General features: G+C 38.7%; 1 long non-coding RNA gene across 2 annotated transcripts in view; it reads right to left on the bottom strand.

Annotated features, from left to right (window-relative positions):
- LOC310686569 overlaps positions 1–26,131 on the bottom strand; it is a 62,762-nt gene that overhangs the window by 22,359 nt on the left and 14,272 nt on the right. The window contains exons 2-3 of one of the 2 annotated variants that reach the window (XR_014515996.1): positions 9,464–9,554; positions 7,276–7,348 (exon numbers count right to left, since the gene is read on the bottom strand). This is a non-coding gene — a long non-coding RNA (uncharacterized lncRNA). Of the gene's footprint in view, positions 1–7,275; positions 7,349–9,463; positions 9,555–26,131 lie in introns of those variants that run through there. The other variant, XR_014515995.1, reaches the window with a different exon arrangement.

Raw genomic sequence — 26,131 nt, 5'->3', positions numbered from 1 at the left:
TCAAATATCCAAATGTGCTCATAAGCTTAAATAGGTTGACAACCCCTGATCTTCTTGGTTCAATTAACATGCCAGTGCACTAGCTCCACCCTCCAGTTACTATCCATATCACTTCCATAAGTTGGAGGGTAACTGTCTACATTGGACAGTCTCTTCTACTCATGTAGGCTCCCCGAATGATGTAGAATTCCAATTTTCCAGCCAAGCATCAACTCATAGAGTTATGGTGGTGGGATGCATGTTGATTTAACCCACAATACAAATGCCTGAATAGGGCTCTGGACTTCAGCAGAGCTGATTTCCAGGTAAGTGTACATAGAACTGCAGCCTTAGCTAAGAAACTCAGGATCTTGAGCCCAGAGGAGCAGGAAGTGAGAATGCTGAACAATAATTCAAATATAGTAATTCAAATGCAACAAAGACATCTAATCTACAGGCAGGCCCATTGCAGACTGTGTGGTAGGCTTATCTTATATAAATAAACACAGCAAGCACTGCTGATTCACAGCGGTATGTAAATTCATATAATAAGGAAGACATGAGTTTGATGACATGTATAATCCCTCTGTGAATATACTATTCTGTAGTAGTAGAAGAACTGCAGCTATTTTTCAATTATACCAACATGTAGTGCATTCAGAAAAGGGAAGGGTGGTTGAATAAAAATACAATTAACTCTGTGTCTGTCTAATTTATACCAGCTGAACATATGGGCCTCTATTTCTTTGTCATGAGTGAGATCTCTGTAGTAAGAGACATTATTCTAAATATCCTATCTTTTTCTCACTTTATGCCTTAATAAGATTACAAGCAGCTTGTGCTCTTTTCCACATAAAAATATGTACTCTCCCAAATCAGTACATATGTCTATCATAAACATGCTACCGTACTATATGTTCCTTTTGGCCTGATCTTCAGAATGGCAATTTAAAAATAAATAAATAAATTATCTGTCCTGCTCCACACATGAAATACCATATTTTTCGCTCTATAAGACGCACCAGACCACAAGAAGCACCTAGTTTTTGGAGGAGGAAAACAAGAAAAAAAAATATTCTGAATCTCAGAAGCCAGAACAGCAAGAGGGATAGCTGCGCAGCCTGCATTCGCTCCATAAGACGCACACACATTTCCCCTTACTTTTTAGGAGGGAAAAAGTGAGTCTTATAGAGCAAAAAATGCAGTATCTCATAGCAAAAGTAATCATAGGTTACCCTGAAAATGAAAAGAGGGAAGGGCTCTGAAGAGAGCAGAGGAGGATTCTTACAACTCTTTTTTCCCATCAGGGGAGTGCAGAAATGGAATGGAATGGTGAGTAAAACCATGCAAAAGAGATATGGATTGGAACTCAATCTGTCAATTCATTCTTCAAACACTGTTTATTTCTTATGTGTTCAAGGATTCAGTGGCATAACAAGGTAATTTTAGACTCTGTACTTAATGTTCTTATGTGGGTATCCTTTAAGCATCCATGTGTCAACTACAGAACACACCAGTAACATGTAATATGCCCAGCCAACTTCCCCCTGAGGATAAAACAATAGTACGGAACCTATAACCCATCTGATGATGCTAAACTACAACTTAGAACTGCCATATGTCCAGATTTCCCTGGATGTTACTGGGATTTCAAAGCCGGAATTAATGTCCGGGGGGAATTTCCGAAAGGTGGCACTTTGTCCTGGATCTTAGGCAAGTCAATTGGAAAACAACTTTGGAGTTTTCCTTTAAAAAAGCTCCATGATTAAAAAGGCTCAACAACTTTCGGGGTGTCCTGGTTTTTACTTTTTGAAATATGGCAACCCTACTACAACTCCCATCATTCTTGATGATTGGTCCTGCTGGCTGGAGCTGATGGGAGTTGGAGTCTAGTAAATCTGTAAGACTACAATAATTATTTTTTAAGGATACTGTTCTTTGTTGTTGTTTAGTTGGGTCTGACTCTTCGTGACCCCATGGACCAGAGCACACCAGGCACTCCTGTCTTCCACTGCCTCCCGCAGTTTGGTCAAACTCATGCTGGTGGCTTTGAGAACAATGTCCAACCATCTTGTCCTCTGTCGTCCCCTTCTCCTTGTGTTCTCAATCTTTCCCAACATCAGGGTCTTTTCCAGGGAGTCTTCTCTTCTCATGAGGTGGCCAAAGTATTAGAGCCTCAGCTTCAGGGTCTGTCCTTCCAGTGAGCACTCAGGGCTGATTTCGTTAAGAATGGATAGGTTTTTTTCTCTTGCAGTCCATGGGACTCTTAAGAGTCTCCTCCAGCACCAGAATTCAAAAGCATCAATTCTTCGGCAATCAGCCTTCTTTATGGTCTAGCTCTCACTTCCATACATCACTACTGGGAAAACCATAGCTTTAACTATACGGGCCTTAGACTGCAGCAATCAGCATCAGCCCAGAAGGGACACTGGGGAGAGCTGTGCTCTGCAACTCTGTTCTTCAGCTTTAAGTCCAGCAGTAGCACTGCAAGGATTGTGCCCAATAGGACTAAAAGATTACATCTAGTAAGCGGTCCAAACTTGAAACATAACTAAACAATGAAAATATTTTTTACATCCTGAAACTACTGAAAAACCCTCCAACAAGCTTAAAATAAGCCTTGCACTTCATATTTCTAAGTCATTGGCAGGAATAGTAATCTTACGCAGCTTAATGTACACTATTAAATATGAGTAATAAACATATTGATCATTATACTTCTCTTAGCTGATGAGGCAACTTTGGTGGATGAAACCACAATGCCATATGGATTCAATGTGCTTAATATAGTTCTCCAAATAACCACCATAAATTCTAATTAAAAATTATACAGGGCATTTAATAGAGAATTCCAACATATTCGTCTAAACTGCCATTACAATAATATTACTGCAGGTGAAATGCTGTTTAAAAGGGGGACAAAGAAGTATTTAAATGCTTACCAGCTAACTGCAGTTTATAGGATTTGGAGTGACACTAATTTTAACCTTTATGTCTCACAATATAAAGCGTGATTAATGAATGCTTTTCATTAATTGGAAATGACACCAAAATAAAATGAATCGTTTCTCTAACTGTGTTCAAATTAAACTAAAGCAGTGCACTTTTTGTGCTGTGTGAGATCCAGCATCTTATTAGAATTTTAAATGGAAACATTCTTTTGACAACGAAAGCCCAGTTTTGGCAAAGGATGAGGTAATGGATGCTTATAACTTAAATTTAGAGGAATCTTAATCCCAAACTGCTGTTTGCCAAGGTAATGCTATATGCATTCATTTCCCAATGTTTATTTGTCAACAAGTTAAATGATCCTGGTGACTCAGTCTTCAGAATGCATTGGCACTGAAACTAGTTTCTAAAAGAACGCAAAATTATATGCTAAATACAAATAGTAATAAGTTAGTAGGTTAGAACAGATATACCTGATGTGGCAGAAAACTCAAGGTTTCTTTTGGAATCTGGTGGGAATAAGTCAAGACACCAGCCAGACTTGCTGGAACCAATAGTTCAGCTCCTGGCTAAAATGACTCTACCTGTCTTTGTTCCAAGGTAAGATAATTACTTAAGAGACATTAAAAAGGGATTTTTTTGTCCTCCTGGAAATCCAAGTGATCAGTAAAGGTTACTTTGCAATAAGAAGTTTCTATTCTACCTCTGGCCAAAATTCCAGTCCTCTTTCTTAATCATGAATTGAGCTTTGGACAGGCTGTCAACCTGGCACGTCTTTGAAATTCCATTTAATCCATATTGCCACTATCATTATCATCCACATCATATTTACACTGGCTGCCACAACCACATCTAGTGGCTTGATTGGCTCTTTGGGTGATTCTTGGGCATAGTTTGGGGAAAAGAGCACCTTCTCTCATTTACTGTTGTCGGAGATGATTTGGTTCAGATGAGGAAGTGCTGGTGTGGTGTAGTGGTTAAGAGTGGTTGACTCGTAATCTGGTGAACTGGGTTCGCTTCCCCACTCCTCCACATGCAGCTGCTGGGTGACCTTGGGCTAGTTACACTTCTCTGAAGTCTCTCAGCCTCACTCACCTCACAGAGTGTTTGTTGTGGGGGAGGAAGGGAAAGGAGAATGTTAGCCGCTTTGAGACTCCTTAAAGGGAGTGAAAGGTGGGATATCAAGTTCAAACTCTTCTTCTTCTTCTTCTTCTTCTTCTTCTTCATGCAGCATAGAGTTGAACTTTGGAATTTGCTAGCACAAGATGTCATAATCACCACCACCTTAGATGGCTTTAAAAAGGGATTACACAGATTCACGGGGTGATATTGATCTTAGTCATATTCACTGAAATTAATGGACTTGTTAAACCAATTGATTTTAATGAGTCTTATAGGAGTATGACTAACATGGGATATCATCCCATGGAACGTAACGGCTGCTAATCATGTTCTTTCCTGGTATATGAATTCTATGAAACACAAGATAATGTATTGAAAGTCATCTAGCACAGAAAAAATGAAATCCAGTATTTAAAATTCATGACATTCAAGCCACACATGGTCAAAATTAATGTTTGCAAACCTTGCCCTCTCTAATATTACAGTATTTGTTACACTGTGGAATTTAAAACAAGTTTATTGTCTATAAATGTCATGCTTGCCATGATCGTGTTTTGAGATCTGTGGTAGAAGATCTGGTGGGTAATTTACGAAAATCCCTTTATGCTATATCTAAAGGACTGTGGGAGATTTGAAACACTTGAGGCTTGTTGCTTGGCAAACCTCTGGAAAATTACAAATTTTACTGTCTGAATAATACTCAAACCCTTGTCTTCCAACCAAAACCAAATTTTACAGTATCCAGGAATCATGAGATCACACATTTTGCCTAATAGGGCCTCTTAAAAATCAAGACTTAGGTTCCAGTTTTAAGCTTGTAAATTCATATATAAGATTCATAGACAGCATAAGGGCATTTGAACCTATAAAAATATAACACATGAATAAATACATAATCACAACTTAAATGCAAGATGAGAAATCAAGATCCATTGGCTTAGATGTTGGAAGTCAAAATGATGCCATAGCTAGTAAACAACGCCGAACTACAGTGACACATAAAAATAAAAGATTAAGAGTGGCATTTGAAGAAGGATGAAAAATAATTACACCAGGACTGAAAATTTATTTCTTGGCATTGCAAAATATAATTTTTAAACATACCACAAAGTTTGGAACATTAAAATGCTAAATATGTGCTGAAATTTGATGGAGTCCTTTTGAGAGGAAATGGACTTCATCAATGACTGGACGTCCATACAACATTGAATTGGTTTCATACAGCAGTGACGTGTGAATACACACACAAACATACCACAAAGTTTGGAACATTAAAATGCTAAATATGTGCTGAAATTTGATGGAGTCCTTTTGAGAGGAAATGGACTTCATCAATGATTGGACGTCCATACAACATTGAATTGGTTTCATACAGCAGTGACGTGTGAATACACACACAAACAGGTTTGCGTCAGATAAAATGAGAAATGACGGTTCCCTGCTATATGAATGATCCCGCATGAGCCTCAGGCTTGCACACACACCCTTTTTATGCATACCAGAGGAAGAGATTCAAAGATCTCCAAGATGTCTGAACATGAGGACCTGTGGTTTGGTTGAACTGTGATTACCGAGAAGAAGCCAGGATCATGGGGAACTGGTCCTTGAAATTCATAACAAAGCTACTAGAGACTGAGTGCACCTAGGTCCCCTAAATTCTGCTTTGTGCTTGATTTGTAGGGGGAAATGCAAACAGTCCTCCAGCCAAATTTCCAATATCACTCAGCCATCAGAGGACTGTTGGAGCCAAATAGACCTGAAATAAAGGCATGCAGCTTTTACTTTTATTTATGTAGACAAATGCTGAGAAGCTACATTCAACTCATAGACCAGCTGTATTGCTGGATACTTACATAGCTTGCTAACTGCCTACTGTAAATTCATGCTGAGCAGTAATCCATCTATCATTACAGTTACAGGTGTTTGGTTCTTGCCTATAGACAGGGTCTGTAGTACTGTCGGCAGTCACCATATGGAATATCTTACATGTTGTTTGCAGTGGTAGCAAAACTGAATTGTTAATCACACTGTCATAAAACATAAAGCCATGGAAACCAAATAAAGCAATAGGGGTCCAGCTTTGAAAACTGAAATTGTGCAGGAGGTACACTTTAAGATGTGCAGAAAATTCATTCCTTGATAGATTCACTGTGCCGAGTTTGATGGTGAATGAGCAACAGACCTTGGTTAATAGCTTGAGGGCTACAAATTATTATGATGTGACGGGAATAATCCACAGAGCCTGAAGATAAGGTTTTCCTGAGCTGGTGCCCCAAAGTTGAGAACATTTCTGCTTGAATGCTGAATGTGCCTTATCTTCAGAGCACTCTTACCATACTTGTGCAAAAACATTTTATGCTTGTTGGGAAGAGGGATGAGCTCAGAGTATTTAGTTGGAGTTTTCAAACCACTTACTACAAAGTTCTCTACAAAGGATCAGCTGGAAACTATTTACTCTGAAACAAGTGTTTTGCAAAACACAACAATATCTTAGTTTTTCCTACATAAAGCATGAGACTCCTTATCAGCTTTCTCCAGATTGTTTGGGGATTGTGATATCAAAGCTCAGGATGTTTGACTGTTGTAATGTTTTTGTATGCGGCTGTCACTTTTTGGGATGTGATTTTCCCTGGCATAATGAATTTGTATGATATTTTCACTAACGTATGCATTTATATGCACACTTTACACAAGTATATGATTTTTTTGTACATGTTCCTTGTCTGGAGAACTGGACTGCAAAATTCAGAGAAGTGTGAATTTTGGAAGGATAATTGTGTTTCAGCGAGCATCTTGTTGTAGAAAGTGCAAATTAAGCAAGTTCTCTTTTTAATGGGAACTGTTTCATATTTCTCCTCCATCTCTACATATGAGTGGAACCCATTCTTCTCCTGCTTGCACGCATTTGCATATATCTTAAACAGAAATCCAGCGTTTTTGCACATATGCAAGCTTTGCACATGAGACGTTGGGTTTAAGTGCTTTGTTTGCATTCACCTATGTGCAAAAATATGAAAAAGAGAAACCTGTTTCTCATATATTAACCATCAAAAAGTTTAAAAATAAACAATAAAATACAATTAAATATGAATATTTAATGCATACATTCCACTCACCACCTGAATGAAGCTCATGGACCACTGGTGGTACCCAAAACACAGTTTGTGAACCATTGCTCTGTGTGAAGGGATGTCTCATCTAAAGATAAAGATCTATGTGGAGGAAGGGCCTTGAAGAAGAAGGGCGATGAATTTCCCATCAAATTTTCGTAGTTGGACAGCAGGCTAAACAAGCACAGCTGGGGTGGGAAGGAGTGTTACCTGATGACAATATATCCCGATATGACCAGTTATATATATTATATTGTAATTTGTATCTCTGCATATATTATTAGCATATGCAAACTTTATGCAAATATGTGTCTGCATTTATTTTCTTTTTGAGCAATATATATCTTCTTTTCTGGTGATAAGTGGCCACTCAAGTTTTCTAACATGAACATACTCCATGCTTAAATCTCTTCCACTTTCGCTTGCCTCAAATAAATAAAGTGATCGTGCAGGTTGGCAAACTCTACCTGCCTATAAGTTGAGTCAGATGTAGATTTAGCTGCTAAACTGTAGGATGATGTAAAGAAATATATGCTGCTCAATACTCTTTTTTTAAATGGTTGAGTTTCTGCTGAGTCTAAGTATTCTTTGAACATATCAATAATTCAAAAGTTATTCTTAGAAAAGTCTGATTTTCATCTCTGTGCAAAGACTGCTTGTAGACTGCCATGCTACTATTCAAGGCTTGTTACTGATAAAATTAGAGAGAGAAATGTCATAGCAAAAGATAGAAAAGACAGAGCAAAGAAAATGTGCAAAGAAAGTTGGAAGTAATGCTGGAGGAGTTTATTGGTAAGTGGCATTTGAGATTTCCCCGTTTATTTTTTTCAGGGGGAGTTAAGTGTGTGTGTGCGTGCGCGCGCGCGCGCGCGCGCGTGTGTATCAGCTACAATGCTATTTCCTAGGCAATTTTGAATGTGAATATGCTTACACATAAATAAGCAATAACTAGTTTTGTTTGACTGGAGGAGACATGGTTGGCATTCCTGATCACTGCAGGAACACATAGATTACATCAGTGATGAAATTTGTGAACCCCACACTGAGCATTACAGCACAAGCAGGGAATTAGATATGGAAGGCATTTCTGCTTATGAGGTTCTTGCAAAACAATACGAATCAGCACTGAAAATTAGCAATATCAGAATTTTCTGCTGGATATTAAGAGTTTACTGTTAAGGACTTTTATTCTTCACTAGCTACACATGCCTAGCATCTCTGAGAGCTAAAGAAATTAAATACCCTATTAACCATTGAAGGAGGATTACTCAGAAATTGATGGAAACTTTGTACGCTAAAGCATTTCTGCAAAAGGGTGTGGTGGTCTAGATCTGGGGTGGGAAGCCTCCATGTCCATGAACCAGATGCAGCCCTCAGTCTAATCCCATCCACCCCACAGTGTCAGAAGGGGATTGGGTAGGCCCCCCCCCGCTTGCTTTTTGACAAGGATTGGTGGGCCGCTTTCTTTGTGGTAGTGGCACAACTGCAGCAGAGGCTAGCTGGGAGCAGCTTCCCTCTTGCCTACTCCATCTGCAAAAATCTGGCTTGTCTCCTACTCTTGAATCCATAATTCCAGTGTTAGGTACAGGGATGAAGATGGAGGGAGCTGAGATGAGGCAACCAGGACCGGAGGAGGAGCTGGTTGAGGTAGAGGTTGGCCAAGGATCTTCCTCTTATACTTTCCCATCACTAACTCTGTGCTTGTGCCTTTCAGGATGAAGAGGAGGAGGGTTTCTTACATCTCTGCCCCCATCTATTTTCCAACATCTTTCTCAATTTCTCAGGTCAGAAAAAGAGGAGGGATTGCAGCAAGAGAAGGATAAACAAACCTTCATGGGGTGTGGGAAGCTGTCTGGTGCTAGTCTAGAAAGCCAGGCTTACAACTTCAAGAACTGAAGTTCATGAGCCCCCTTTACATTATGAAATCTTTTTGTGGCCTTAGGGAAGTAATCATGTCAGGCCTCTGTTTTCATCGGTGCAACATGAATTATACTAGCCTGCCTCTATAGGTTAGTTAAGGTGAACAAACATGAGAAGTTGAAATGACCAGTAGTCAAATTTAACATTTTGGCAAGACCGATCCAAGGCAGCCTGCTATCCATTACCTTATTCCTGGAAAAAGAAAAGTGGCCGAGCCATTTGTTTAATGTTACCCATGTTTCAGCAATGGTTCCAAATGGTGAGTGTGTGTGAGATATGTAGTCATTTCAACCTTCTTTTAGTAAGTTCCTCCCCACCCCTTCTGCACTTTTCTTTACCTCTGCCCCATCTCCCATTGCTCTCATATTTCCCCACAGCTTTACCTTATGTGGAAACCTCATCCATGTTCATATGAACATGGAAACCTTCCAAAATAGCAGTGCTGAGATGTACTTGGATTACTCCCTAGAGCACCTGAAATGCCAGGAAAGAAAATCAGATATATTTGGCATCAGATCTGAAACACAAGGTCATTATATGGACTATTAAATTTTGATAATATAGGATAATAAAGATGTTGGTGGAACTAGATCAGAGATCACATGTTTTAGAGAACTTATAAGATGTATTTCAGGTGACTTCATTCAGGCTGAAATAATAACCAGAGCTATTGTATGAAGGGCTGCTGAAGCACATATTTGGGACCAAAAAAAAAGTGGATTCAGACCTGAAAAGAGGAACATGACTGTAATCATTCCACCTTCTTTGTTATATCCAGACCCCTGCCATTAGCTGAGCATTCACATCAAAGCACCCTTACAAATATCCTTTTTTATTTTCACGGAACCCAACAGCTGCACAGTAATAAAGGTTTTCTTTGCATTGTACAGTCCCTCTCAAGGCCCTTGTAAACCTTGGTGCTGTTGCAGCTCTCCCGGGATTATTCTTGATCTAGACTGTGGGGTGGGTGCAGGAAATTGAATGTATGAATACTGTTTCATATTAGGGATGGGGAGACATTTGGTTTGGTTTCCATTTTGATGTGAATGCACCTAATTTACATGAGCTGAACCAACATGCGGACTAAAGCACAGCTCTTTTTTGAAATCCATATACTGTATTCCAAATTTCTATGATGCAGTTCTTCAGCCAAATAATGCGTGCAGGAATCTGCATATTATGGGGTATTGTGCTTTAAAATGTGTACATTGTGGATATGTTAAATAGCATTATATTATTGATTGATTTACCAGTCCTGTGTGTTGCCCTTTGGTGATAAGTATACCTCAACAAAAACATGAAAGCAATACCATAAAATACAGGTGAAATATATATATATAAATCATAAATGTAAAACACAATAGGAAAAGGCAGCTTTGAATCATTTGACACTTCCAGACCAGTCCAATTGTATATCAACTAACAACTCTTCACCGCATCCCCTCCAAAAGTCTGCTAAAGCAGACACAGCTCAATCTGTTTCCTGAAAGAATAAAATGAAGAGGCCTCAGTGAGGTGGGAATTCCCCACATGCAGACTCCTTCTCTTGCGCTATATGTACCTCCTCCTATGAAGAGGGCCTTGTCTGCAGATTTCAAGTCATGGGCGGGTCTATATGGGAGCAGGCATTCTCTCCGACATTCGGGCCCCAGGGCTTTGAATGTAAGGGTAAGCATTTTAGAGGAAATTACTTGCAAAGATGTGCATGTTAGGCAAAAGAACCTACAGTAATGTGTATATTAAGAGAAATGCACACTAAAGTGCTGACAGTTTTTTTATGATGACTTTAAAAAAAACCTGATACCAAAGCATCAAACTCCACTTAACACAAGCCTGCTCTGAATCCCTTTTAGGACTCCATTAACCACTAACAAAATATATACAGTGGTACCTTGGTTTACAACCATAATCTGTTCCGGAGGTCCGGTTGTAAACCAAAACAGGTTGTAACCCAATGCGCACTTTCGCCAATGGGGCCTCCCCCCCCCAAAAAAAGGGTTGTAATCCAAAAAATAAAATAAAAGTGGGTTGTAATAAAAAAAAAGGGACACGCACTTCCGGGTTTGACGTGGTTGTAATCCAAAATGGTTGTAATCCAAAACGGTTGCAAATCAAGGTACCACTGTACATTACTGAAATTAACAAGTATTAATTGCAAGCATGTTTTTATCTGTGTGGCAAAACATTTGGCTTCCATCTTCATCAGCTGCTCTGATAAAAATGGCACAATGTTGTTTCCAAGGTGGGAGTTAAAGAGATTTGAGAATGGGATGCTCAGAAAGGCTTTGTTTGCTGAATACTCAGTCATGACGGCAACGTTGATGAGCACCATAATCACTTAGCATCAACTACCAACATAAAAAATCCTGTTTTGTTCATCACAAATATTCATATATATATATGTATGAACATTAAGAGTTTATATGATGGTGAGAGGGGGTTCTTTCTTTCTTTTATTTATATTTTGACTTCTCACATATGTAGCAGAGAGTTTTGCACCCGTGGGAAACATACTCTGAGTTCAACTGAGGTGTTGCATATACTGGGATGCTGCATTTAACACTGTGATCCTGACTCTAAAAAGGTCGATGAGGTAATGAAAATCTGAATATTAGGGGAAACATAATGTATGTATTTTAAAAAGATAAGCTATTGGACAATGGAAGCAGATTCCTGAAAAAGATTGCAGATTGCCTATCTCTGGAGATATCTTCTTAAAAAAAGAACAAATGTGCATCTGTTAGGAATGGTGGAGCTACACTATCACCACCAAGGGATTGAACTAGAGGACCCTCAGCAATGTTTCCAAGTTTATGATCCTGCATTTTTTCCCTTTATGAAGGAAGCCTGATCTCACCTTTTTGGGGATCCTTCCCATTTCTTCTCATGGACACTGTGTTTCTCTCCTGAATGCTCAAAGTCCATATATCTTAAATGGTAGAGAATTAAGGTGGTATTTAAGGGGGGGAATCTACCCTAAGTTTTTAGCCATATATGATTTATAGATTATTGATGGATTTTTAGAAAATCTGTAAAAGAAAGACAACGTCTCACAGAAACAGGCATAATCCTTTGTTATGAAATTCAAAAAGAGTATTTTCCTCTTAACATTATTTTCTTCAGATGGCAGATCATAATTGCTATACTAGATGTGTCAGTATGTGAAAGTTTTCCCATATTGCATACATACAGTTCCATTGATAATATTCCAAATTGATATATAGCAGGGCCTTCTGATTATGGCACCCCATTTATGGTACTCTCTTTCATTAGAGATACATTTGTCCTCTTGTTGATGTCTTTTTATTGCCTATTAAAGTCATGTGGTTCATCCGGCTTTATGCCTCATGTGAGGCATCCTGCAGTGATTTACAATAGAATTTTATGGTTTTGTTGTTGATTTTATGTTACATTTTACTCTATTACTTTATGCATCCTGAGACCATCAGTTGAAGGGCAGTTTAAAATATTATTATTATTATTATTATTAATATAATACATAAATGCACACATCCTTAAGTGCATAATACAGAGAACATGGAGCTGAGCTAAATACATTGGATTTTGAGAGGTGTTTTTTTTTAACACATTAGTTCTGAAAACTCTAATGAGCATTTCATAAGCACTTGCTAATAGTGCCCAATTTTAAAAAATGAGTTATGTGTCAACATTTCTTTTTGCACATGCCAAAATAGTAGTATCCCACTTGAATGTCTCTGTATTCTATTTTAACAAAATGCTCTGTTGTAAGAGAGAAGGGAGTTCAGAAAAGACAAATGAAATTGCTGAGCTTACTATGTGGCTTTTTATTTACTTTTAATACCTCTGTATATAAATAATTCAGCTCTTCAGTTCCCCAGCTGTTTAGTTTTCATATCCAGCTACAGGGGCAAGTCGTTTTTGCCTCTGCTTTTGTTATACAAACACTGTCAAGCACATACTCTGAGTTTCCTTTTAGTGAGCTACTAATTGCAATAATAGTAGTCTGAATGGTAAATACTTGCAATGTGATCCATCAATGTTTCGCAGAGCTCTGATAGTCCTATGGAGCTGTGCATGAACCTTAGGCCTGCCCCCCCCCAACCCAATCCCCATTCACATGATTGTTGTGAAATCATCGGGTAATCTTTGCTGGTATGTTTATAGATAAGGAAGCAGAAGGAAGAAATAAGCTTGAACTTCTGAGTTGACTTTAAACAAAACCTTTCTTCACCTTGAGATGTTTCACAATCATGTCTTTCTCCTACATAGTTCTTCTGCACTGTATTCTTAATGTTTAGATCTTGCACTCATATTTATTTATTTCTTATAGTTACAGTATATAAGATTGCCCAATTACATTGTTCACTAATTTTCAGGGTGACGTAACACAATACAATAACAATTAAAATACTAAAAGGTTGCGTCGTAAAAAGCAAATATAAAATAACACCTTGCAGCCAAACGTTTCCAGCCGATGGAGTAAAACCAGATGACTAAATTACGCAGCATATAAACGGTGGTTCAAAACTGTAAAATCACAATTTGTTGTTGTTTTTTGAAGGCCCAAGAGAACGAACAAAAATTCACCTGGCACTAGAATGACCATAAAGAAGGTGCCAGATAAGCCGCATAGCAAGGGGCACAAATGCCTACTCCAAAGAAGAAATGGAGCATGGCAATTCTTTTACTTAATGGCCTTTGCCACCCAGACTAAGAAAATAATAGAAATATACACAGTAGAAGTCAGCAATGGCTCCCTGAACTAACAAAGTCAGTTCCAGTAGAAAGTCGTGATTTCATCCCGGTGGAAAATGGTCACATGAGCAACATATTATATCACCCATTTCACTGTATTTACAATGACTTTTAAAATATCCTGTGGTCAAGTGGTTTCATTCATTTCTCCTATATTGAAGCCTCCAAGGGTACCACAGCAGCCTGTGGTTCCAATTATGAATCCAATGTGATTGGCAATGCTCAACAAAATGTGGACATAATTTGAAGAAAGCTCGTGGCTTAAAATGTACAATCCTTTGGTTCATGTTAAACATCATAAGGGACAAAGCAGTCTCTGAAGGTATTTGGGGATGAAGAGGCAGAGGGGATGAGAGCCAAGCTAGCAGGGTGGCCCAAGGAAGCTAGGTGGGCAGGCTTACAGATGGAGCTCCAAGTTGTGTTGGGTCAGATCTGTTACAAGTAGGCTGCCACCTGTACTTTAGCCATCTCAGACAGTTAAATTCTGGCAGCTCAGAAAACCAAGGAACTGCTTTTTTTCCTAGCCAGTGGGCAAAGGCGGTAATCCCCTGGGTCAGTTTTCCATTCCACAGGCCAACTGGGACTTTCAACAGGGAGGCTTTGTGGGTCAGCTTGAGGCATTTGGGCTATTGTTGTTTTTATTAGGTATTTTGTGGTTTTATATCTTGATTTTATTCTGTGAACTGCCATGAGACCCCAGGAATAGGGTATAATAATAATAATAATAATAATAATAATAATAATAATAATGATGATGATGAAATAAAATAAAATAAATAAAAGCCAAAAGATCCGACTGCCTCTCGTTGGACCATCTTAATAAGTCCTCAAAGAAGGCACCAATAGCTCTTCCAATTACTTGTTTCATTCTTCAGGCACTGAGCACCGATGTGTGACATCAACAAGGAGCTCTGGAAATCCTTCCCATTTAATGTTTTTGTGTTTAATTGTATTGAGCTGTAAGTAGCCTGTTCTGGGACTGCATGGTGAATGGTGGGCTATAAATGCCTATGAATGAACATATTAATAAATTGTGAATAGTTTCTGAATGAGAACTTAGGATTGCTTTGCAGAAAAATGGGCTGAATCACCAAGTCATGAACAACATTTACAAAGTCAGAATCAATCTTTCACCATCTCTTAAATGGGGCGAGGGTGGGGAGGAGAGATTTGGCTTCCTCCTGCAAGGCAAATACATGCAGATATTTAGAAAGTGTGATTTTAGAACATTTCAGTCATACTGGTAACATTGTCCTTCAGCAGAACAGAACAATGGCTTTCCCATTGTGTTCTTTATTATAATGTGCATCCATTGTACTTGGCATGTAGATGGCTGCATCCTTTGTATAAATACAGGGAGAACTGGCAAGAATATATGACGTTTTGAATTGGTTAAAAAAAGTATATATTTTGTCACGAGAATTTTTTTAGGTGCTGTACCTCACAATCAGTCCATATATTCTCTCTCTCTCTCTCTCCCTCTCTCTCTCTCTCTCTCTCTCTCTCTCTCTCACCATCCCCCTCCCCTCCCCCGCCCTCTTTACCACATGAAACAGGAAGGGCAAGTGACTGAACACTAAAGGCTGAAACCTGATTACAGAATCCGAGGAAGCACTAAAATACTATCATTCTACATCTGTTTAATCCTTAGTGATTGACAAAATAGCTATAACTCATGGCAGATTAGTACTGCCCAGTCTGGCACTGTAGGTCAGATAATTTCTTTCACGTATCTTTAAACTTCATTACAAGTCTGCTTCAGTAGATGATGTGAACTCTGTGCACTGAAACTAGGTCAGTGGGTTACTGAGTAATAATGTCACATGGAATAATACTGTTGCAGGCTGGATTAATTATAATTATGTGTGATTATTTCCCCCCAGTATATACAATCACATTTTCTTCTAGGAATTACCTATTATAGGAATATAGGAAATTCCCTTATACTGAGTCAGATCTAGCTCATTTTGGTCTACACTGACCGGCAGTGGCTGTCATGGGTTTCAGACAGGGCTCTCTCAGCCTGACACGTAGATGCTGGGGATTGAGCCTGGGACCTTGTGCATTCAAAGCATCTTCTCTGTGGCTGAGCTATGGTTCCTTTCCTAAGGGTGTATGATGTTATAAGAAGCTGACCTTACTTCAATAGGATAATGTCTTGTTAATAGACATGGGTGATTGATTTCCTTGGTAGGAACTAATGGTAAGTAAATACAGCTGGAGATTTGTCTCTAGTGTTTGAAACAGGAGGTCCATCAGACCTTGGAGAAAGTGACTCCCCTAAGCTCCCAGGTAAGAGTAGGGGCCAGGTGTGTAAGTAAGCACTAGTCAAAGAAAAAGACAACGGGGAGTGTTCAACATTATTGTTGAACCTTATGGGCTAAAGGTATGCATTTTGTTGTTGTTGTTGTTGTTGTTCCATTGTGCTCATAAAGGTTCTTTATTTGGTACATGATTTGTGTCTATTTTCCATAAAGTTTGATCTGTGACAACAAATATGACTTGAGTAAAATTGTACTCAGTGTGTTTTTATTTGTTTCAGGTTCTTTGTAGAATGAGAAAAGGGGGCATGCCATGTGATGTGCTTCGAGAGAACTAATTCACAAGAAGGTGCTTTATCCATATAAAATATGGTAATAATTACCGTATATATAATTCCATCTTTTGTTACTTGCATTTGAAAAAATGGAGATGACTTTTCATATATTCCAATACAGATATCTTCACTATTAATTTAAGTTATTAAGTTATCCCCATTGGTAAAGAAGACAATTTAATGCTATATACCTGAAGGCTGATAGATTTCTATCGCAATTAAAGGCATTTCTGAACCTTTAATTAATAGACATTCTGCCATAAATAGCAGTATGCACTCAGTGGTCATGGGTGTGTATATGTGGAATAAATAGTCAAAACCAGAACAATCCCTTTTTCATAAAAAAAAAAAATCATTGATCTGAAAAACAGATGGAGATAAAATGAAGATGCATTTACAGAGAAAAACAATTACTTCAAGATGGACCACATAGGTTGATAAAAGAGATACTGGATAAATAATGCTATAAATTACATATAGTCTGCTCCAGCCCAGAACTCTTGAGTGCTGTCTAGTAATCATAAGCCAATTCTTTAAAAACCAATCTATTGAATGTAGTCTTGATGTTGTCAGGTAAACCTTCTTATTTCTGGCTTTATTTCTTTCAGTTCCTGCTCAAAAGTGGGCCTATTGTCTTATAGCCAGATACTTAAGTTTAATGATTCCTTGTGGATGAATGGGTTTGAATGCAGAACTTGAATTCTATTTGCTAGTGATTCTTTTCTATTCATTTCAATGGAAGAAGTAGAGATGCATATGAAGGCTTGGTTAAGTTGGCCTGGCCAACCTGGCTTGGCATGAACAACACTTTTGGTATGAGCAAAACTAGCCTGACGTGGGCAAACCTTTGGTTCTCAGTCTGTGTAGAGCTTTGTGCTGTTAACCACAGTTTAAAGACAGGTGGACTATGCAGAGGTATGTCTGGACTGCCAAGCTGATGTCTGAACTAAATCAAGGAAGGCCATGCAGAGATGGCACAATTTGGAAGGAGCAGAAAGGGAAGCGTGATGTGTGTGAGAGAGAGGAGAAAAGAACAAATAGGGGATATTCAATGTGGATGATCAGAGGTACTAGAAAACAGCTGAAAGACAATGGCTTTAATTTACAAGTTAGAAATGCTTCCTCCTTCACCTGTATGCTTACAGAGACCATTTGTGCAGTTATCACACCACATAGATAACAGGAGAAGAAATAATGCAAGTGTGCCATGAGGTCTTCAGCCAGTTTTTGCAAGCACAGGGGATGGAAGATTCTAGCATAAGGAGAAAACAAATGTTATAAAAAGGCAAGAGAAAAAAAAACATAAGGTAAGCAAACAAGAATATAGGATGCAATTAGTTCAAGTTGTGTCAACTGAAGAAGAGACTTTGAAGTAGAACTCAGTGGGTGACATAATGCAGGGTGGCCGGCCTGTTCCATAGATGATGCCTTATCCTGGACTGACAGGAGAAGGTCCAGAACCCACTTCTGCCTGAAGATCAGAGGACTGGTCATCCACCATTTGCTTTCAGTGAACCATCTCTGATTGGTAATTATTACCCCCTGTTGTGGTTGACGTCCCGTGGGCAGTTGCTTTGAATTTTGGTATTGAAACATTGTGGGCATTTGCTTTGCATTGTATTTAGTAAACACCAGTCGTGCTTTTTCTTCTTCTTTATAGCTTGGATTTCTGTTCCTGTTTACATTGTCTATAGGAACCTAGTAAACCCTCACGCTGACCTATGTTATATGCAGAGATGAGTGCTAGCTAATGGGGTGGTTCATTGGGCAAAAGTGGAAGCTGCCCAGCATGGCACTAGAAATATCTTGTGGTGCTGAGAGGCATCAGCGGAGGTGTGAAGCTGGTGGGTGTGTAGACTACTGATATAATCAGGGCATCCACTCAGCAACCCTGCAGTCGTACCACTGCTACTGTCACCTCCCAGTACATAATGGAAGGACCCTCCTTCCACTATTGGTATGCTGTTGTGGCTAGTGGTTTTACCTGTTCCTTCCACTGAAATGAATCTGACAAGTTGCATGTACTATGAAGCCAAAGTGAAGCTTCTGATCAATACAAGTGGATTCGATTCACTTGTCCCTATCCAGCAAATGAGATCTAAGTAGCCATAGCTCAGCTGTAGAGCTCATCCTTCCAAGTTCAATGCCTGGCATCTCTTGATGTACTAGCCAATATAGACAATACTCAGCTAGAGGGACCATTCAGTTTAAGGCAGTTCCTTATGTTCTTCCTGTGTGTGCTTTACTAAAGCACCCCTGGGCTATGATAGACACCCAGCTTGGGGCATCATTTTCAGTTCTGTAATTTCATTTTTAATTTGATGGCAATCAATGCTATTACAATCCAATAATTGGAAGAAATGTAAGACAGAAAATTAATTTGCATTGCTACCCAATTTAAACCTATGCAACTAAGTCAACTTAGTACCATGGATATCAATGTAACTAAATCAATACATGCCTATGCATGGTATTTTAAGTGATTTTTGGCCCCCACTCATTTAGGTAATGGGTATTTAAAGGAAATACGCATGCTTCTAAAGGGAAAAGTGTTTTTGTTTTTATTTTAAATAAAAATGGTAAAAGGTTAAGGCTATTTTTAATTGGGGGGAGACATTTTCTGCTTATAACAGTAATCTGTAGATTAATGTTTCCTGTGTTTTTATGATGCGTTCTATATAGCACCAGAAAAATAGTATAAAAAGGTATAATTACAGCCATTCTTAGACTGCTGGCATGTAATGACCTTCACTTCAACTCTGCAGGCTGGACTGAAATCTGTTCATATTTTTTAAAATAAAATTTATAGCTAGTAATTTGAAAAAGCATCAAGTACTTTTCATGTGCCCTGTGGACTGTTACAGAATGGAAAAATGAATAGTGGAGGTGGAGCAGATTTCTGTGGTTAGATATGAAGCTTCTTTTTAGTTGACTGTAAGAGTGTAGCACTAGCAGGCGCATTTAAATTTGAGCAGAGCCACTGCTTAAACAAGACCCATGCCTCACCACTGGCTACTCTCTAAGGCATATTCCTTGAAGTATGAAGAGAACATGATATCTGAGTTGGGCGCATTGTTGGTCAATGGTTCTTTTTAAAAATTTGTATCTTTGTGGTACCATATAAGTTATTTCTTCACTTCCATTACCAAAGCTCCTATGGTTCCAATGAAATTTTTGCTGTAATAACCCTAAAAATAAGAGGCAAAGAATTAAAAACAGTTGGCTAGTAAAAAAAAGATTGGCTGTATTTCTGGAAGGTACCTGTAAAAGAATGAGTGGAGTGTGTGTGTGTGTGTGCATGTCTGTCTCTCTGTGTGTACTGGTTATATCAGGATATACCAATTATTTTCTTCTGGCTTTATTTAGGCTTTTAAAATTGGCTACATGCTCTTATTATTGCCAAAGTAAAATAAACCGAGAGTTTCTTTCACTACATCTTGCAGTCTTTATCAGCCCAATAAATGTACACGAGGAAACCAATGAGTAACTATTGGTCGTCTTTCACTGCAAGAATGAAACAAAAACAGACATTTTTCTAGTTTATGAGAACACGTAAAGCGATAGTTTCCTGAAAATGTCTCTAGTTGTAACTGAAAGATCAAAAAGTTGTGTTTGGGATATTTTACTAGTTAAATGCAAGCCACAAATTGCATTCATGGAACTGGGATCCACTTCACACTTATCATTTGCTGAAGATACAGTGACTGAGGGGGGAAAACGTACACTGCACTGCTGGCATAGCAACGTTATGTCATTCATAACCAACGAAGTCAAGGAAAAGTCTCACAGATGGCTGTCCATTCCTTGTTCCTTTGAAAATCTCTTTCATACTTTTTGACATGTCAGCTATTTAATGCTTTGCAATGCTGACACTGGATATTTTCTGCAGAAAAGAAAATGAAACACCTGCTGGATATTAGGGATGGTCAAATTTGTCAATTTTTGTTTCTCTTGGGTTTGTCATTTTGCCAATCTTAAGGTCAGTTCCCCACATTTCTGCAACAGCTTGTGATTTTTATTTTATTTTTTATTTTAAAAGTCCATGAATTGTTGTGTAAATTTATCTTAATGTACACATATTTACATGCTATCATGCCTATTATAATGTCTTTTATGGTATCTTTTCTATGCATTTTACACACATATATTCTCTTAATATACACCTTTTTGTGTGCATTATTTGGAAAATAGAGCATAAGATTCAGAGAAGTGCAAATTTCAAAAGATAGCTCCTTTTACATATTGAAAGTGGAACATAATAGGAACACGTTATGCTCTTCAGCTTTAAGTTATTGGCCCGTGTAGCTCAGCATTGTCTGTGTTGACTGGAAGCAGCTATCAGAGGTTTTTCAGGCAAGAGCTTATTTCCTAGCCCAATCCTCTCTGAAGATGCCAAGGATTAAATGTTAGACCTTCTGCAAACTATGTGCTCTACCACTGAGCTATGGACCTTCCATTATTATTTTTTTAACCATTTAAATATTATTCCATTTTGTGGATATACCTTTTTTCCCCTTCAGTGGCATCAGCAACATTGTCAATACATTATTGCATGCTTGTTAATTTGGTTTAATAATTTTGTGTGGATTTCCTTTTTAAAAAATATATATTCCATCTCAGCTCAAACTTTCTTTCATTGCCTACATTTTCTTTTTAGCAGCTCATCTGACACTGGATGTCTGACCCCTGCTACCATAATAGCTGCTAATGGAAATTTCACCTCATGCAAAGATAAGATGGATTTTTGGCAGCTGTGGGAGATTATGCAGAGTAAGAACAATCTTAGCTGGAATCACAAGAAAAAGAAGACATCTGTAGCTTGAGAGCTACTCATCTGGTTTTTATTATACACCAAGCCTATATTTATTACAAGGAAGCTAGCCAAGAAACTGAAACTGATAGGCCTCTGCTCTTGGAGTGAGGAGACCAATATCAGACTGATAAATTCTGCCTTTTAGAGTCATGTGCGTACAAGCACATTATCTTGTAGATGCATGTCATGATGAGATCCATCTGATATAACTTCTTTAAAGATGGCATTTTCCCAGTTTGCTAGTCCTCAAAGCCAACCCAAGACATCTTGCTGACTGAGATGGGGGACAAAATGGTCCCTTCCTATTCCATGTACAGAAGCTAACTGAACTAACAGTTGAATCTTCCTCTAGTACTGATAATTGGATAGTGTCATCCACAGTGTCAGGCTAGGTATGGGGGTGCAGAACCAGCCATAGGGCACACACAGTTCTGTCATTCAGCAAAAGGGTACAACCAACGGGTTCATGAGGAACAGCTTCATACTGCCTAATTGTAGGACTGGCTGAGCTGGTCCTTGTTCTCATGGTACTGGATCTAAGTCAATGTTTTGTTGTTTTCAAATCAGCTTGTGTGCACATACAGTTATTCAGCCTTCCCTTTCATTGTGTTTTCATGTTCAGTTTTTGCCTTGTATATTCTCACTTCTGCCCCAGCTCACAGTCATGCTTTCTTGTGCATCCATCAACTTTGCTGTCTCACTATCCCTTGTTTCTTTGCTTTACATCTTTTTTTGATGACCTGCTCCTGTTTCCACCCAAACTTGATGGGCACCCATGACTCACATGGTCACATTTGCGATACAATGATTAAATTGTACGGATTGTTGAATACCTACAAGGGAAGGATGCACAGGTTGCACAAGTCTTAATTCATATATCCAAGACTGCCTTTTTGATTTAGCTTCCCAGTGTGAAGATAAATGCATGAGTGGTTGCAAATGGAAAAAGCAGAGATTTGGGACTAGAGTTGACTTTTGAAGTTCCTTAGATACATGTTTACCTGGAAGGATGAGCATATGCAACCAGGGTTCATAGTTTTCATTAGCTTTATGCTGTTAATTTTTAAGAACCTGAACAAGCATGGATATATTTGAGAACTTCTGGAATCTCACCCTGGGATCTATCTGCACTCAGATCCCACCTGCTGCTTGGAGACTTCCCCACTCAACTTAAATTTGACAAATGATTATTAATTTGTTGTGGTGGGTTGTACAGCATAGAAATTGCTCTCTTCAAATATTTATCTCTCCCCCCCCCCTTGCCGTTTCTAAAAAGGCACTTGAAATACCAATGCTTTCAATGCACTTTTAGGAATCTATGGTTAGTGTATAATTCCTTCCCAGACTGCTAACAGTGTATTTGTTCTGTAAAATGTGTTAGCTTGTTGGAAGTGAGCTACAAAAGCTCACCATCACCACCTCTATCATCCCCCCTCATCATCCATATACTAATTTGAGACAAAAAAGCACCAACTTCAGTGTTCCTCTTCAAATATAATTTCCTCATTTTGCGGCTTAGCTGAAAGTCTTCATAAAATAAATGCCTGTCCATCAGTATGGTGAGTTTGGTCTATGAGGATGTTCAGACAGCTGGCTCATCAAAGCACTCAGGCAAGAGAATAAAGCAGAAATTCCTCCTCATCTAAGTTCAATTATTTCAGAGAAGGTGGACTAAAAATGACACTTGGCCATGGTAGTCTGATTTGCAGGAAATCTCTTACAGACATCAAAGTTCTGTGCCTCAAACGGGACTTGGTTTTGCTCTTCTTACATCCTGATGAATAGTGCCTGGAATTTAAAGGGAGTACTTTTGTTCTGCTTTCTTTGAAAGCAGTCAGAGTATTTTTAGAAGACCAGATAAAAGCTTTACTTGAGAATTTACCGAATTAGGGGTTGCTGGACCAGATGCAAATCAAACAACAACTTGTACGCAAAAGCATTAAAACAACAGTTCCTTGCTAAAATGGCTAAATATATCCCTCCCTAACATTAAAGACTATGTTTGTGTGCAGCTAAGGTGTCCTATAAACCAGTAAACACACAGACTAAACAGTTATATGCATTCCTCCAATGACTGTGCCCTTATCTTCTTCAGAGGAATTGACTAGATTGATTTAAATATAACCGATATATGTTAAACTGGGCTTTATAAACACTTGATTTGCCATTAATAAATGAGTGACTGGTCTTTGTGTGGTCAAGACTCCACAATCAGCTCACATTTCACAACAGAGACGTTCTGCATGCAGAACACCTGCTACACACATGGTCAGTCAATTGGATGCTGCTGCAGGTATGAAAAGAGACAATCCAGAGATCAACTCTCTGCAATCATCAACTGAGACTGCTGCACCAGTCAGGAAGCCAAGCGAAATCAGTATAAGAATGGGATGCATATGTCTGTTTTTGCTTGCTATATGAATGATTGCCTTTGAATTTCAAGCACCTATCTGTCTACTAAATATTACTATACACTGTACTAGTAGGGCAAAATACATTTTTGCACATTGCACCATTGTTGTTGTTTAGTCGTTTAGTCATGTCCGACTCTTCGTGACCCCATAGACCAGAGCACGCCAGGCACTCCTGTCTTTCACTGCCTCCCGCAGTTTGGTCAAACTCATGCTGGTAGCTTCGAGAACACTGTCCAACCATTTCATCCTCTGTTGTCCCCTTCTCCTTGTGCCCTCCATCTTTCCCAACATCAGGGTCTTTCCAGGGAGTCTTCTCTTCTCATGAGGTGGCCAAAGTACTGGAGCCTCAGCTTCAGGATCTGTCCTTCCAGTGAGCACTCAGGGCTGATTTCCTTCAGAATGGATAGGTTTGCTCTTCTTGCAGTTCATGGGACTCTCAAGAGTCTCCTCCAGCACCATAATTCAAAAGCATCAATTCTTCGGCGATCAGCCTTCTTTATGGTCCAGCTCTCACTTCCATACATTGCTGTTGTAATCCAACAGAGGGGAACACACCTAGGTTCTGGTGGCAATTGAAGGAACTATGTATTTGGTGCCATTTAGACTCACGTGTGTGTGCGTGCGTCACTAAATCCACTCCAAACCAAAATAGACAAAAATCCCTCTGGGTTGTGCTAGGTTGTGCTGAATCACCATACAACCATCTGTCGCCACCCTAATTCTTCCAACTTACCTAAATGAGTTTTCAGGGCAGCAGGAATGGGAAAGCAAGGATGATTTACACTAAATATTAACTCTGACTTTTAAACCTGCTTCTGACACTGCAACTCTCATTTGCGACCTTCTGGTGAAGGGTGAACAATAATTACACACACACAAGTTCTCTTCCTTAATTAAAATAATCTTATTACCAATTGACCAAGCTGCATATTGAAAGAAACATAAGAAGCAATATGTGAGGCACGGCCAAATGGAGCTAAAATCAACATTTCCCCCCCAATTTGTTTATTCATTTCCAGACGTTCTTCACTTACTATCTTTGGAAACCAGGACACAATCTTAATGTTTTTCCCTCCCATCATTTTCTCAGTTGTTGGCAATGGTGTGTTGCCCCTTCCAAAGCCTGATAATTGACACTGTCTCTTGAATAATTTCAGAGCTTCCTTCACCATTAGCAGAAATACCTTTGGGCAACACACATTCCATACTTGTAAATCAATACTGTTCTTTCCTTTATTTGTTCTGCTGTGGGAGCAGCTAAATCAGAATTAAAGCTGGACATATTCAGTTTTATGACATGTACTTCATAGCCTCCAACATTTCTCCAGTGAAAAGGTAGACATCTTACCATACCCTCCAACATTTTTCCAATGAAAATAAGGACATCCTAAGGAAAAGCAGGACATTCTGGGATAAAATCAGAAACTGGGACAGCTTCTCTAAATCAGGGACATCCCTGGAAAATTGGAACACTTGGAAGGACTGGTACCTGAGTGGTAGAAATAGTGGGCCTATACACATATACCCCACATGTCCTCACAGGTTTTTTTTATAAAAAGAGAATTATGCTGGGAACCCCAAGCACAGAGTTCCATTGTAATGTATTTTTCTTTATTAACTAAATTTGCTACATGCCCAATTACTCTATGGGCATCATACAAACAGGAGAGGAAAGAAAATGAGAGTGACGAAACAAAAACCCACATCAGCAAGTGTGAAAGCAGGTTCAAATCATTACAGGAAGAAGCTAAAAACCAAGACAAATAATAAAGACAACCTTAAATAGCCACAGAAGAAAAACACATTTAAAACTACAGAAACAATTAATTTAAAACAGGAAATTTAAAAGCAGTGGGTTTTATAAGCCTGGGAGGAGAAAAACGGGAATGCCTAGTGTTGAAGCGCACCCTCAGGCAGAACATTCCAAAAACAAGGGGCCACCACCGAGAAGACTGTTTCTCTGGTATTTCTACTATACCTCAAGCTTGTGGGGGCATTAAGAAAAGGTATTCTATGGTTGAACTCAGGACATTATTATTATTATTATTATTATTATTATTATATTAAAATAATCATTGGATTCCAACAACATATAGGGGCATCATATTGGTGACCAACCTCTTTGCCTATACCTCCCATCAAACACTACTAGAGAGACAGGATCACTGTAAAGAGTCTAGCTTGTCTGTTTATACAAAAAGTATTTCAGTCCCGCTTGGTGGAAAATGGCTCAAAAGGGACAGGTCTCAAAATAGCCTGATAGCAGAATTATTATGTGGCTATTTCAAATTTTCCAGCACTTGGGCATCAGCTGTTCATCTTCATTATCACTGATAATTTGATACTAGGATTGAGGCAATAATAATAATAATAATAATAATAATAATAATAATAATGTAGTTAACACCATCTTCTCCTTATGCAATATAAGTTTAGAAGCGATTGTCAGAACAAAAGCAAAGGCTATTGTAGTACACTTTTGCTGCTGTTT

The sequence above is a fragment of the Podarcis liolepis genome (genome assembly GCF_965112155.1).
Source record: "Podarcis liolepis genome assembly, chromosome: 9".
NCBI lineage: Eukaryota > Metazoa > Chordata > Lepidosauria > Squamata > Lacertidae > Podarcis > Podarcis liolepis.
Note: the sequence above shows the minus strand (reverse complement) of the source record. Positions and strands in the feature narration are given on the sequence as shown.